The sequence below is a fragment of the Sebastes fasciatus genome, chromosome 19 (genome assembly GCF_043250625.1).
Source record: "Sebastes fasciatus isolate fSebFas1 chromosome 19, fSebFas1.pri, whole genome shotgun sequence".
NCBI lineage: Eukaryota > Metazoa > Chordata > Actinopteri > Perciformes > Sebastidae > Sebastes > Sebastes fasciatus.
In genome coordinates this window covers 20231907-20245377 of record NC_133813.1, presented here as the reverse complement: position 1 = coordinate 20245377, position 13471 = coordinate 20231907, and the positions used below count along the sequence as shown (strand labels likewise).

Below are 13471 nucleotides of genomic sequence, written 5' to 3'. Positions count from 1 at the left end.
CTTTCTGAGGCCGAATTTCTCCCATGGTGCACCTGATGGTGCAGTTTCCATGTTAACATTCTCTGGAAACGCTGGGTTTGCATTCTGATAAACACAGAAGAGCTTTTTAATGTGTATTATTTACAAGAATAATAGTCACACAAAGCAGCGAAGTCTCCAGTTCTTGTTGAACTCTATTCCAGTTAATTCTTCGGTGTCTTACCAAATAGTAAATGTAATATATTAGTTTCTCCCTCACATATTTTGCTATAATAATTACATCATGTACTTGAGAATCTCTACTGCTCACTAATGTCAGTGTGAGTTATTAAAAGTGATTTCTTTTTTTCCAGTTTGTTCTCGTTTACTCCCCCTCGAGCTAAACTCCCACTGGCTGTTGTACAATTGAGCTCATTCTTGGAGAACTCTTGGACTACTTCGTGACACACAAGCCAAGAAAATCAACACATTTGGAAAAAAAAAAGAATCAAGTGGCGAGTCTTGAAACCTGTCATACGTGATCATTTGCACACACTGTTGAGCCCGAGTGTCCCTTGATCCCCAGATTCAGCTCGATGGTTGGAATGCCTCGGTCTGGTTTGGGATCAGCGTGAAAACGGTCTGGTGTGGCACAGTGTTAAGATTGTCTGGCAATATGTGGTTTTGCACTGAGGAGGGTCTGTGTGGGTGCACCACATCAGGGGTTTAGATGGCAATGTGGATCCTATAGAAACATCACCCTGTATATCCACAAAGCTTTGAACACCAAAGCCGGGTGTTTCACGAATAAAGTTCACCACAGTTTCACATAGGCGGTAGATTCCGGCGGCGTAGTTTTTGTAGTTCAGTGCCAGAGCTTACCCGTTCATAGCAGTACACTAGATTGATGCTCAAGATGCATCATGCTTTCATTTTATTCCTCACAATTACTGTTTACTTTCTTTCATTTACTTTGTAATACAAGCGACAGTGGACATTTTTGAATGAGACTATTCCGTGCAGTCGCCTTATGTATTTACGCTGTTTCACGTATTCACTGTGATAGAGAGATACACAAAAGAAGAAGATAATCCAGCCTTTTTTCAACCTGCTTCATGTTGTCTTGACTCTCAACAATCTGTACTGGCATCAGAAATTTGTAGGAGAAAACTGCTGACAGAAAGACACAACGACAATCCCCGCAAACAGATTTTTTAGGAAGGGTATCGTGAATTTATACCATCAACTCTGGATAAACAAAGTAGAAACAGGTGAATTTTTCAGCCCTGATTCAATGTTAATACACACTATTGTAGACATTTAAGTCCTTTTCAGGTTAAAGTCCTTTTGGAATAGAATTTAGAGGAGTTAAAACAGAAACAGGTTATTCATAATGCCTCCTTATGAATCCCAATTTAACCTCTGATGATAAGACATGAAAGTTGACTGACTGGAGAACAGCTATTTGTATCCTAGAAAAAGTGGTGCTTTTATTTCTAAGACAACACAACAAAAGTACCATATACAGTGGATGTTTTATCAGTATTACAAGGTGAAAATCATTTGTGAAATTCTAAAAATAAATAAAATTAGTAAACTTTCTCTATAAGCTAATGTTTTATACAATCTGAACTAACTTTCTGGATATTTTAAATTGGTATGCAATTTGAAGGTACCCCTGACAAGTTAGAGTTTTAGTATTAAATAATAAATTGTTTAGGGCTGAAACTCACGATTATTTTCATTGTTGATTAATTTGTGGATTATTGTCTTGATTAATCGATCAGTTGTTTGGTATATGAAATGCCAGAAAATGGTCGATCAGTGTTTTTCCCAAAGCCCAAGATGACGTCCTCAAATGTCTTGATTTGTCCACAACTCAAAGATATTCAGTTTACTGTCATAGAGGAGTAAATAAAACAGAAAATATTCACATTTAAGAAGTTGGAATCAGAGAATTATGACTTTTTCTGAAAAGATTACTCAAACAGATTATCAAAATAGTTGGCGGTTAATTTAATGGTAGACAACTAATCGATTAATCGTTGCATCTCTCAGCTAGTTGGATTTGATTTGCGACGACTTATAACAACCAACCCAGTTAAATTCACAGATTGTTTGAAAAGTGATTTTCCCTAATTGGTATTTTTCAAACTGGTATCTGCTGATGATGTCCTCATCCTTTGATTAAAATGTTTGTTTGTTTTTTAAATCAGCTGCTGTTATTTAATAAATCTGGATGTGACAGTCTCAATTGAACCTGCTTGGGGGCAGATTTGTTGTGCACCATAATTAAATGATCCGTTTCAGCATGAAGCGCCACTGTAAAACCACAAAAGGTCAGGGTTAAACCATGAATTAACTTGCTAATCCAGTAATCTTACTAGGTGGGATGAGACATGGGCCTGACTAAATAATGCCACACGTTTCTCTGCCTTCTTCTCTGCTTAAGAGTAAAACAATGCCTGCTTCATTTCAACCAAGCATTGTCCTGCCGGGCCTCACTAAAGGGTAATCACGGAGAAGACGAGTCCTGTGATGGTTTGGTTGTGGTGTGTGTGTGAACACACACACATGCACACATACACACATTCATTCATGCATTCATGCATGATGTGGTCCCACCAGCACAGAGCCCACAGGAACATTGATGAGGTTTTCAGTGATGCACTTTATCTTTCAGCACAGCAGAAGACGTCCCATTGATGTCATATTCTGCAAGTGCTCCACGCCAACTGACCTGCACTACACAGGTTCAAGACGCTAAGACGAACAGGGGCACTGAAGGGGCCTTTACTCGAGTCCAAATCAGTAATTCACGAGGAAAGAATGTTTTGGCTATTACAGGATCCTGCACTAGACTTGTTTACACTGACATGATAGTCAAACCGCAACCAAAAGCAGCCAAATCCATTTACTTGATGAATTACAAACAAACCACGGCCATCCTCGTGCAGGTGAGCCAGCACCGTAATGCTATAAACTCTGTTACAGTTTAGATTTTACTTTGCGTGAATCAACATCTGATAATCAAATCAAACCCGTAATTTAATACTGCAACAAAACGAGAAAAATAATAAAGTGCGGCCAATTTAAGACGAGCTTTCGTTTTCATTTCTTAGTTTTACTAACAGATGATAACTGTGCAGTAGAAGCAGTGTGATCATGTCTCAACGGTGAGAGCACCCTGCATATTACAGTAAGAAAAAAAAAAAAAATCTCCTGGTAAATGTGAAACACATGTTGGCTCCATATGAAAGCAATAAACAGCTTCTGGCCCCATGTCCCCAGTTCCAGCCGTCATACAGGCCGAGTGTAGATAATAGCATTGATGACTGCCCAAAACACATTTATTGCATTTAATTATTTAGTATGGTGCTTTCAAGTCCCCAAGGTTATATGAGACACAATCATTCGCCATTAATCACACAGCTTGAAACCCTAATCAAAGTCACGTGTGAAAGCTTAGTGTAATCTTAGTAATACGTTGATTTTTCTATATGACTGTCAGAAGTTGTTGATTGCCATACTTGCAGAAACTGAAAATGCAATATTATAATATTGGATATTTCTTTATAGTTTATGAATTCAATAATGCCAGGTTCCACACCAACAAAACTATTTATATTTCATCTATAGTTTTCCTTTTTTAATAGCAGACAGACTTGCCCATAAAGATCAGCACTTACTGTTCATATGTTATCCAAAGACTTCCCTATAGCTAGTGTGCTCGCTGCTACAGTAGCTATATTGTGTCCTTAGCAGACACTAGCGCCCCAAGGGTATCCCCGCAGTCTGGCGACCTGATTCACACATGGACGCACAAATCATCGCTGCAACAGCTTTAACAAATAAAATTAAAGACAAATGCACCGCAGTACATTCCTGCTCGTATTTTTCTAGACACTGTGGACAATAGCATCAGACGTTAACTTCAAAAACTAAAGCTTAAAACAAGCAAAAACAAAAGGAAAAGCCCTTCCTGAAAAGATTTGGGCTTTATTAGACTGTCAGAAATGATGGCCGGCTAATAGGAACCGCAGGTCGCTGGAGACTTTGCGGCCTGAGTCTAATGCAGTCAGCCTTACAGTCCTTTTTTTTTTTTTTTTTTTTTTTTTACTGGTGGTTGCGGCAGAACAAGACTAGGACGGGCAACCACAACGTCACTCACAACACTGCGCCCAGACTCTGTGTGCAAAAAAAAAGGCCTTTCTATGTGTTGTAAAAGCACCAGAGCTGCATGCACATCTGTGAGCAGCGACGGTATGAGTGTGATTTGTCATGCCGAGCTGCAGTGGGACGACTAACCATCCCGCCGTTTGATCACTATGGGGCAGAGACTGTGAGAGGACGGTGGCGGTTTAGAATGGCATTCTTCGTCTATACCCTCAGGTCACCTACAGATCCAGATGTGAGATACAGCTCGTAACCTACAGTGACTCTGGTGATGTCTGGTGGGGGACCTCCAACAGTTCAAAGTGTTTTGAGTTTGCAGCTGCCGAATTTGGCGGGAAGTGTTATTTTTCTGGAACTAGTTAACCTCTCTTGTACTTGTGTGTCAAAGTTGAGTTTTTTTTTTTTGTTTTACTTGTGCGTATGTTTGTGTGCGTCCCATAAAAGGATGTCAAACTATTTCATAAAGTGCTCCTAAACGCTGCGCTGCTGCCGGCTGTTTGTTTAGAGAGAAAACAAGCCGCATGAGACAGAGGAAAGAGACTCTTCAATTTCCTTATCTCTGATTTTCTCTGGTAAACTGTCCAATATCCTTGGTGTGTGTGTGTGTGTGTGTGTGTGTGTGTGTGTGAGAGAGTACACAGTCTTCTCCTGCAGAGTCCAACCTGTGTGACCTGCATTCACAAGCAGCCTCTTTTGCTTTGCTTTCTATAGTAACAACCTCCATATGGCCGGCGTTATGATGTTGTGCTTTTTCTTGCATGAAACGGATCGGACAGAATTGATGACGGCCCGAGCTTTTTTTCCAGAGCTTTCACGGTACTTTACGCCGCCACACACACAAGCACACATACAGTTATTGATATGCTTATATATCCATACAAATATTGCCAAACGTACAGGATGAACGAGAGGATACAGACACACGTAATTACCGTTCATATGCACACACACACACACACACACACACACAACAGATGTAGTCAAACGCAGACACACACACATCCCCAACCACTGTTTGCTACAGGTTTGGCCTGATCGTGCTCTCTTCCATGTGTCTTTCATAAGGTAGACCTACCCCGTACTGTGTCTCACTCCTGCTCCATCCAACCTCCCATGTTTGTGATCTAATGACCCTCTCCTTTACCACGCTGAACTGAGATCAGAGTAGAAGATTTAAAACAAGACTTTTAAACCAGTGTCAAGCCAATTACATCTTTAGAGAACAATATAAAGATTGTAAACAATTCATTTCACCCATATTTAAAGCCGTTATACACCAAGCATGGATTTCCATCCGAAAAATTTGCACGGAAATTTATAAATATTGATTTTGTGGGTTCTTATGAATGCTTGCACACCTTTGCGGAATATTCAGGATTTCCGCCTGAGGAAATATACGTTTGACCGATGAAATCCTTTCTTCCAACTGATGTCATAAAAAATGTCATTGTCATTCTGCATAATAAGTAGCCATATGCTTCAGTTTGATGCATGGAGAGTGCGTATTTTTGGAGCAATGGTTCTGGAACAATGGCCGTTTGTTTTCGGGGTAACGGACTGTCGGACGAATGAGCTTTTTTCAGTTCAATGGGAAAACATGGGTTGTGTCCTTCTCAACACCCAATAATGTAGGACAAACACTACTACCTCAACAACCAAATAAAGACAAAATGAATTATGCCATTTTAGTTTATGTATTGTGCAGTTAACGTTAGTCCCTTAGACATTCTCTGTCTTGTTGTGTGGAGTGGACACTGCACTATTTAGGAGCAAACTCACTGACGAAAATGGAACACGGTAACTCGGATAATTTGCACAGGAACCATTGCGCATAGTTGTCATGCAGAATAATTCGCACGCAGATTTTCCGTCTTCCTGCAGTGCATTTTTGCATGGCACTGGTGCGAAACGGCTTTTACCCAGTGAAAACTCACCGAGTTCAGAGACCCCCTTTTGCAAAGTAGACTTGGCCAAGTTGGCAGCATAAAAAGTTGCAGACGAAACAATACAAAAACAAACAGTGAAAACTACATTGCAACTAAACTAAAAAAGGACAAAAACAGCTAAAAAAATATGAGAAAGTCAAAATGGATTCACCGACCACAAACTTCTCAAAACTCAGTCAGAGTTATCAGTTTCCTCAATTTTATTTGCTTCTGCAGGCTAGGATACCACATTGGCCCTCTCACCGTGACCATATAAAATACTGTACATCCCTGCTGCTGCTGTTGCATAGCTTTTGTTTATCTGGTGTTCTTTTTTCTCCAACCTCAACTTATTTTTGTTGGAGAATAAGCAGCCCAGCCCATGCTCTCAGAAGGGATGGGGATGTACAAACATTAACCCTCTTAGCTCACATTTCCACTTTTCATTCAGTCCTTCATCCTGCTTCCCTTGCTCTCTTTTCCACCAGCTCCTCTTCTCTATACCATTCGCACTGCTTGTTCACCCTGCTCTGCCTGTAGCTGTCCTCACCCTGACATCTTACTGGCTCTCTCTCCTCTTTTCTCTCTCCTGTTGTTTTACTAGCAGAGCTCTCCCTGCCAGATGTACTCTATAGACAGAGTTTATCTTACCTTGGCTTTAAAACGCGGGTCCTCAACATGATTAAAAAGAGTCAGGGACTGAGAGTAGACTTCAAAAGAGGGGGGATGAGGGACCTCAGGGAGAGAAGGAGAGAGGGACGGACTGAGTGCCTAATGATGACGATTTATTTTCATGCGTGTATTTCACTTGCTGCACTAACACTACTTGCTATCACCGTCAAGAGGAAAAAGTATAAATCTCGCTTTGGAAATACAGCATAGATGCAAGGAGGACAAGTATTTACAAGAGTATACTCAGCTTCCAGTTCATGAAGTACACCTAGAAAACCTAATGCAGTCGAATACGACAGTAGATGATGCATTACTGTGTAAAACAATGAACCAGCCCTGTCTCTGCTGGATGCCACTGAATAACATCTGAACATTGCAGTCTGTTTTACATCATCACACCACAAACTGTACAAAATATTGTCCATTAAATCAGTTTGTACAAGTGTCTCCCACCCCCAGAGTTGAAGGAGAGCTTTAACAAAACACTCCACAAAACAATTTATGGATCACTGTAGTGATCCATAAATCCATACACAAGGACAGCCAGAGAAAAAGGGCAGGATCCTGTTATTTACGGTGCGGGAGGTACCCTCCGGGGGGTTTCCCCCCTTTGAATTGTTACATGTATGTGGCCCACAAACCTTGAGGTGTCTTTGACCTATAATTAAACAAAGGTGGGTGAATGAATGGTCCAAGCACCGCCGCCACACTGAAACTCCCCACAGGGTTGTGATGTGGTCTTACTCCTTATTCCTGTTTGAGAACAAGCTGTTCAGGCAGAAGGGAAGCAAAGTTTGGACATGGGAGTAACGGAAGAAACCCACAGTGAGTGTTGCAGCTTTGTTTATGTGCTGCAAGCAGGATGATGGCTCTGCATGCAGCAGTGAGGACTGTTGCAGAATGCATTCAGTTGATGAGGCACTGAGTAGTTCACAAAGGATTTGACGACCAGTCAGAGGTCGCGTTAACCGAATATTTTCCATCGTTGAATGAATTTTAAAGATGACGGAAAAAATCGGAAGGCTGTCCATCATTTTGACAGACTGTAGGAGGCTTTGGAACGCAGCTGTGACCAATCGGGTCACAGAGCGGTGTCGATGCAGCCGCGCCACTGGTGCAGCGAGTGCTTGCAGGATCAGGAACTCCCATGTTCAGAGAGTCTGGTAATTCCAGTCTCCAGTGTGGCAGAGCGCTGGTTCAGCCTTCAGAACTAAATGAAAACGACAGTGAGAAGTCAACTGTCCAAGGAAAAATCATTCATCTGCTTCTGTGTGTTGACATGAAAAGTGACCGCCCGTCGGTGTTGTGTCTCCGTTCATCATTTCTCTCCATGCCCTTATACTGTAAATGCATAATCTATAAGCTTGTTCTGTATAATAAATATAAAAAAAACACTACAATTAAAATGACGGGTAATAATAGATGATGACAGAATTTTTACAACCATGTCCGTCAAAATGAGAGACAATGAGAAAATCTAACGCAACCACTGCTACCAATAGGTTCATTTTTTGCCAGAAGTGAAAAACAGCCTTTCAGGATACAGCCATCCATTCAGATGTTGCTGCTCCAGGACATACTATATTTCAACTTGGGCTGTGTATTAGCAAGCATCTGGCGATACAATATGTATCATGGTACAGGGGTTACGATTCAATATATTACCATACTGTAAGCAAGGCAATATATTGCTATATATATTAATTTTCTACTCCTTTTTTCCTAAACTAATTTTAGGAAACTGTCATAGTAAAGAACGCACTGCCATATGCATAAAATCTGTGTAAAAAAAGTTTACTTTTTTATGCAATCAGAACAGTGGGATTACAGTCCCTGTAACATCCAACATCATAGCACTACTTTTTGTGCAATCTGACCCACTGTCTGCCACAAATCTTTGCATGTATACTATTAATTAAAAAAATCAATGCAGTGTTTTTGAGAATCGATACAGTACCACAAAACATAATATCGCAATACTCCAGTGTATCGATATTTTCGTACACCCCTAATTTTATTAAGTCTCGGATAAGGTGCTGCAACGTGGGCGCTTAGCCAATGCATACAATTTTACAAGTGGATGGAGAGCTGCGCAGTTAGGCTTAATTAGGCCTAACATCACTCTTTGTAATGGATTATACACTTAAGTTAATCACTTACAAAAACAATAAAAGAGAGACGACAAACATTGATAAAACAGCAAATACCCCCTCGAATACACAGGTACTCGACATGCAGCTGCATGTTCTGTATAAAATCATTAAAGGTTTTACAACACGTCCATCCCCCATGTGAATAATGAGGGCCAGGAGCCTGATTTGAAACCCAAATCCTCTCTAATGCACCAAGTAACACACACGCACTTCAGCTGACTGTAATAGGTAAACAGAGAGGTTTGCTGGCTGAATATGACAGTGGTAATATGCAAATGAAGAGAAACATCTGGCCAATGTCAAGTTAACCGGTGAAAGCCAAGAATATTTATTTTTGTGCTGATGATTCACCACATGCATCTGTAACAAGTACACCTGCGTGCGCTCAAACTGTACAAATGAAACTTTATATCTGATATCAAGTAATCGCTCACTCTGTACATTTGGGAAAACTGGAATTAAACAGAGGGTTTGGCATCAAGACAAGACTTAATAATGAAGAAGGGAGAGGGTGAAAACGTTGTGTAATTCTGGCAATGCTGTTGTTGTGTTTAAAATACATAAATAATATCCGTTATTCCAAAAGAAAAATCAAGTATAGACACAAAGTGTAAACTGATCCGTTTCGAAATCATGACATCTTATATCAACGATATGCAGCTGCATATTCAAACGCTGCTCTCACTCAGGTAGCATCACGACTTGGAAAAACAGTGTTTTACGCACATCTGAGCCCAACTTTACATTATACGACAGCTTTGTCTATAGGACAGACAGATCTCCTGGACACTAACTAGATCTTTGGTGAACTTTATCAGGGTTTCCGCAAGTGTATTGCAAACCCGGCGGCCTGCCGGGTCTAAGTTGACTGCCCGCCGGGCCTAATCATCGGGGAATTATGTATTTTAAAGATGTTTTTTAAACTAAAATGGGCTCTACAAGTAGAAAACTCCTATAAGGAATAACTCATAATTCACCTTGTTTTTAATTCATCGTGTTGAACTTTAATGACTATGAGTCCTGGCTCTGCAAATTTGGACTGAGGGAACAGGACAACTGATATCAGCACCAATACATTGGTCTAATTATCAACCTGAATTTTGCGTCATGTTAGAGATGGTGGCTCTTTTGAGTACTGAATTTGATCCATGAAGCAACATGCGGCAACTGAGTTTATCCCTGGCTTAATTTCATTATTGATTAGTCTGCTGATTAATTTCTAGATTAAATCATTTGGTCTAAAAAAATGTAAAGGTAACTTCTAACCAAATGTCTTGTTTAGTCTGACCTACAACCTATAAAGATATTCAGTTTACAAGGCTATAAAACAGAAAAAAGCAGCAGATCCTCCCATTGGAGGAGCTGTAACCAGAAAAAGATCTTATTGAAAAATGACTTATAGGAGTAATCAATTATCAAAAAACAGCGGAACTACTTTTTGTCGATCGACTAATTGATTAGTTAACTAATCGTAGCAGCTCTTTCAGTGCTTTAATATAGTTTTGTGCTCTTAACATGAAATAATTGGCAATTCAATAATTAAATATCAATAACAAATGTCTCCTGGGACACTGACGTGATCGGGGCAATGGGGGTTGAATTTACCAGTTATGTGTGTCAATCAGCCGTTTTTCCAACTGGATTAGTGATCCATAAAATAACAGACAGGCTTAAAAACAAACTGGTTCATTGTCTTGTTTCGGCTCGGGTCAGTTTGGATCCGTTTTTGTTTGTTTCGGGTTTGAGTCTGACTTTTCTGGCGGAAAAACATTTTTCAGAATCCTCTGCTACGTATTTGCTGCGTCGCTGCAGCGTTCTGGAGAAGATCCAGTAGTATAAAAGCAAGGACGTCTTCAACAGATACAATTTCCAAAATGCAGCGTGTAAAATATTACATGTAGATTGGTTTCAGCGAGACATTACCCCTTTTATATATAAATCACACTGTGTAGTGTAGACAGAGGGGAAATGGAGAGGATAAAGAGTCGATGACAGGCGACAAATCTTGTGAGCATCTCACACTACAACAAGTACCACAGGCCTCCCAAGCAACCATAGCTACGTACATCCAGTTCTCTCAGTGTTCTCGCAGTCCCACTTTTGACATGACACATGAGAGACAGAAGCAATGCGTGGAAAACTACAAACACCAGCATATCATCCAAGTGTGAAGCATCTTACAGAGCTCAGCCCGGAGCCTTGGACCAACCTGCTCATCAAAGACAGCGGGGGAATTACCCTGGCCTGGTGAACACACACACACCCATATACAAACACACACACACACACACATTCAGGCAAACACAGACGCAGGTCTAATGAGTCCCAGCTGTGAATGGTTGCGTGATACAGCAAGACAACAATTAATGTGGAGAGGAGGCAGGACATGTTGACCTACTAAACGGAGAGAGACGGAGAGAAGAGAGGATGAGAGGGAGATGGAAAGATGAGGGAAGGTGAGAGAGATGAGGAAAAAGTAGAGTCAGGAAGAAAGTGCAACACACAAAGACGTTCACATACAAAGTGGTTTACTACAGTAGAAAATGACAACCGTGTACCAGCCAATAATCTCAGAAATATCTACTGCATATAGTTGAGTCTCTCAGCAGCTGTTGGCGGGATGCAAGTCAGTGTCATCTTAATCACTCTTCCATACTGAAGAGAAAAAAACACTCCAAACAGAATCACCATGTGTTATTCTACAGATCTCACACGGCTCAGATAATCATTGTTAACAGGAATACGTTTTCTCACAAAGCTTGAAACCAGAGAAATTAAGAAGAAACTGAAGGCTGAATGTTTGAACTGTACTTTGCATCCTTTATTTCACCGGGGTGTTGACATCTCCGAACCAGAGAGAATGTGCCCGTATCCCCATAAAAATTTCCCTCGGTACCGTCAGGGCCTGTAAAGTCAGTTTTTCATTATCTGTCAAAGGAGCAACTGTTGTCTTTGTAAGTTAAAGTTTCTTGACTTAACATTAAATACAGCAGGCTTGTGGGAATGTGATTTTAGTGTGTTTAACCTCAGTCTGGAAAGTCCAAGTGAAGAAAGGCTACAGTGTGCTGTTCACACATCAGAGTGAACAATTTGGAAATGATTTAATTTGGTGAAAATTAAAGAGTCTCCTCTAGAACACAGATGATCAGTGCTTTTCTAACCCTTTAACCTTTAAAACACAATTTCATGTTGGGTTTACATGTTGTGGCATTTTTTCCCTTAAAACGGTCCAGTGTGTAGGATTTCAGGGGATCAATTAGCAGAAATGGAATATAATATTCATAGCTATGTTTTCATTAGTGTATAATCACCTGAAACTAAGAATCGTGTTTTTGTCAGCTTAGAATGAGCCCTTCATATCTACATAGGGAGCGGGACCTCTTCACAGAGTCCGCCATGTTGCTCAGCCGTGTTTCTACAGTAGGCCAGAACGAACAAACCAAACACTGGTTCCAGAGAGACCCTTTCACGTTTTTATGTTACCTAAAGGCCACCGTAGTTCTCCGACACGCTTGGAAAAGCGGAGGGGTATTCAGTTGGTTGAAATCAGCAACCTAACCACTAGATGCCACTAAATCCTACACACTGGACCTTTAACTTTACATGATGAGAGTAAGGAGAGTTGGCCGACAAGGCGGCAGAAGATTTGGTGTCAACATGAAAAGCAAAAGCTACTATTTGGCAATATTTTGGATTAAACCCAATGCTAACAGGGAACCTGATAAAGTTACTGACGCAATCTGTAAACTTTTGGTATGAAGTCGCGCGGAGTACAGAAAAAAAAAACGAGTCGCAGCCGGTGCGACTGTGGCCCCCGCAGTGAAAGCTCGACCAGAGAGGCCAGACACACAGCCGCCCAACGTTAAAGATCAAAGTAAGCGATCTGCACATATTGGGGGTCATCGACAAACATCTTTTCTTGTAAAAAGTCCGGTGCAATTAGAAACACCGGTGCAGTCACAAGTCTATTAACCGGTGGGAAAATGTCCTCACCGTGGCATCCCCACTATCCATCCCCTCTATCCATCCAAAGAAGTTCTGTGAGAAAGTCCTTTGGGGAGCGTCTCGGTAGCCGAGTGGTTCCAGCGCATGCTATACAACCGTAACGTTTGATTCCAGCCTTGGCACAATTGTTCCATGTCATAAAAAAAGGTGGAAAAGCCTAAAAAGATGATGATTGATTTTCCATTGACCTTAGTGGCTGATATCAGTCAAAATCAGTCAGATAACTACTTTCCCTACTTCCATGATTTATTTCAGCAACAATATAATCAAGTAATGGCACCTACTTAGCCGACTATATAAACTAATAAAAAATGCCATGTTTTGAAAGGCAACATAAAGTATAGGCCTAATAGACGCCGCCAGAAAAGAGCAGGCCAAGCTGAATGTGTGAATGAGGAAAACTACTTGGGGTGGGGAAAAAAAATTTACTTTTTCCGACATGAAGGAGTTGCTAGAAAAGACTTGGTGACATCATTGTGCTATACTGAAAATGTTTAAATGACTGTTCTCAGGGATGGCTTGCAGGGGTTTTGGCCACCACAAGATCTTACTGCTGCAGTAATGCTATACCCTTTCCATCAA

General features: G+C 40.8%; 1 protein-coding gene across 1 annotated transcript in view; it reads right to left on the bottom strand.

Moving 5' to 3' along the window:
• Positions 1-10386: 10386 nt before the first annotated feature.
• Positions 10387-13471, bottom strand: part of nnt (nicotinamide nucleotide transhydrogenase) — a 78179-nt gene continuing 75094 nt past the window's right edge. The window contains exon 23 of the mRNA XM_074617133.1: positions 10387-10397. The gene's annotated coding sequence lies outside the window, so the exon portion shown is untranslated. The remainder of the gene's footprint in view (positions 10398-13471) is intronic.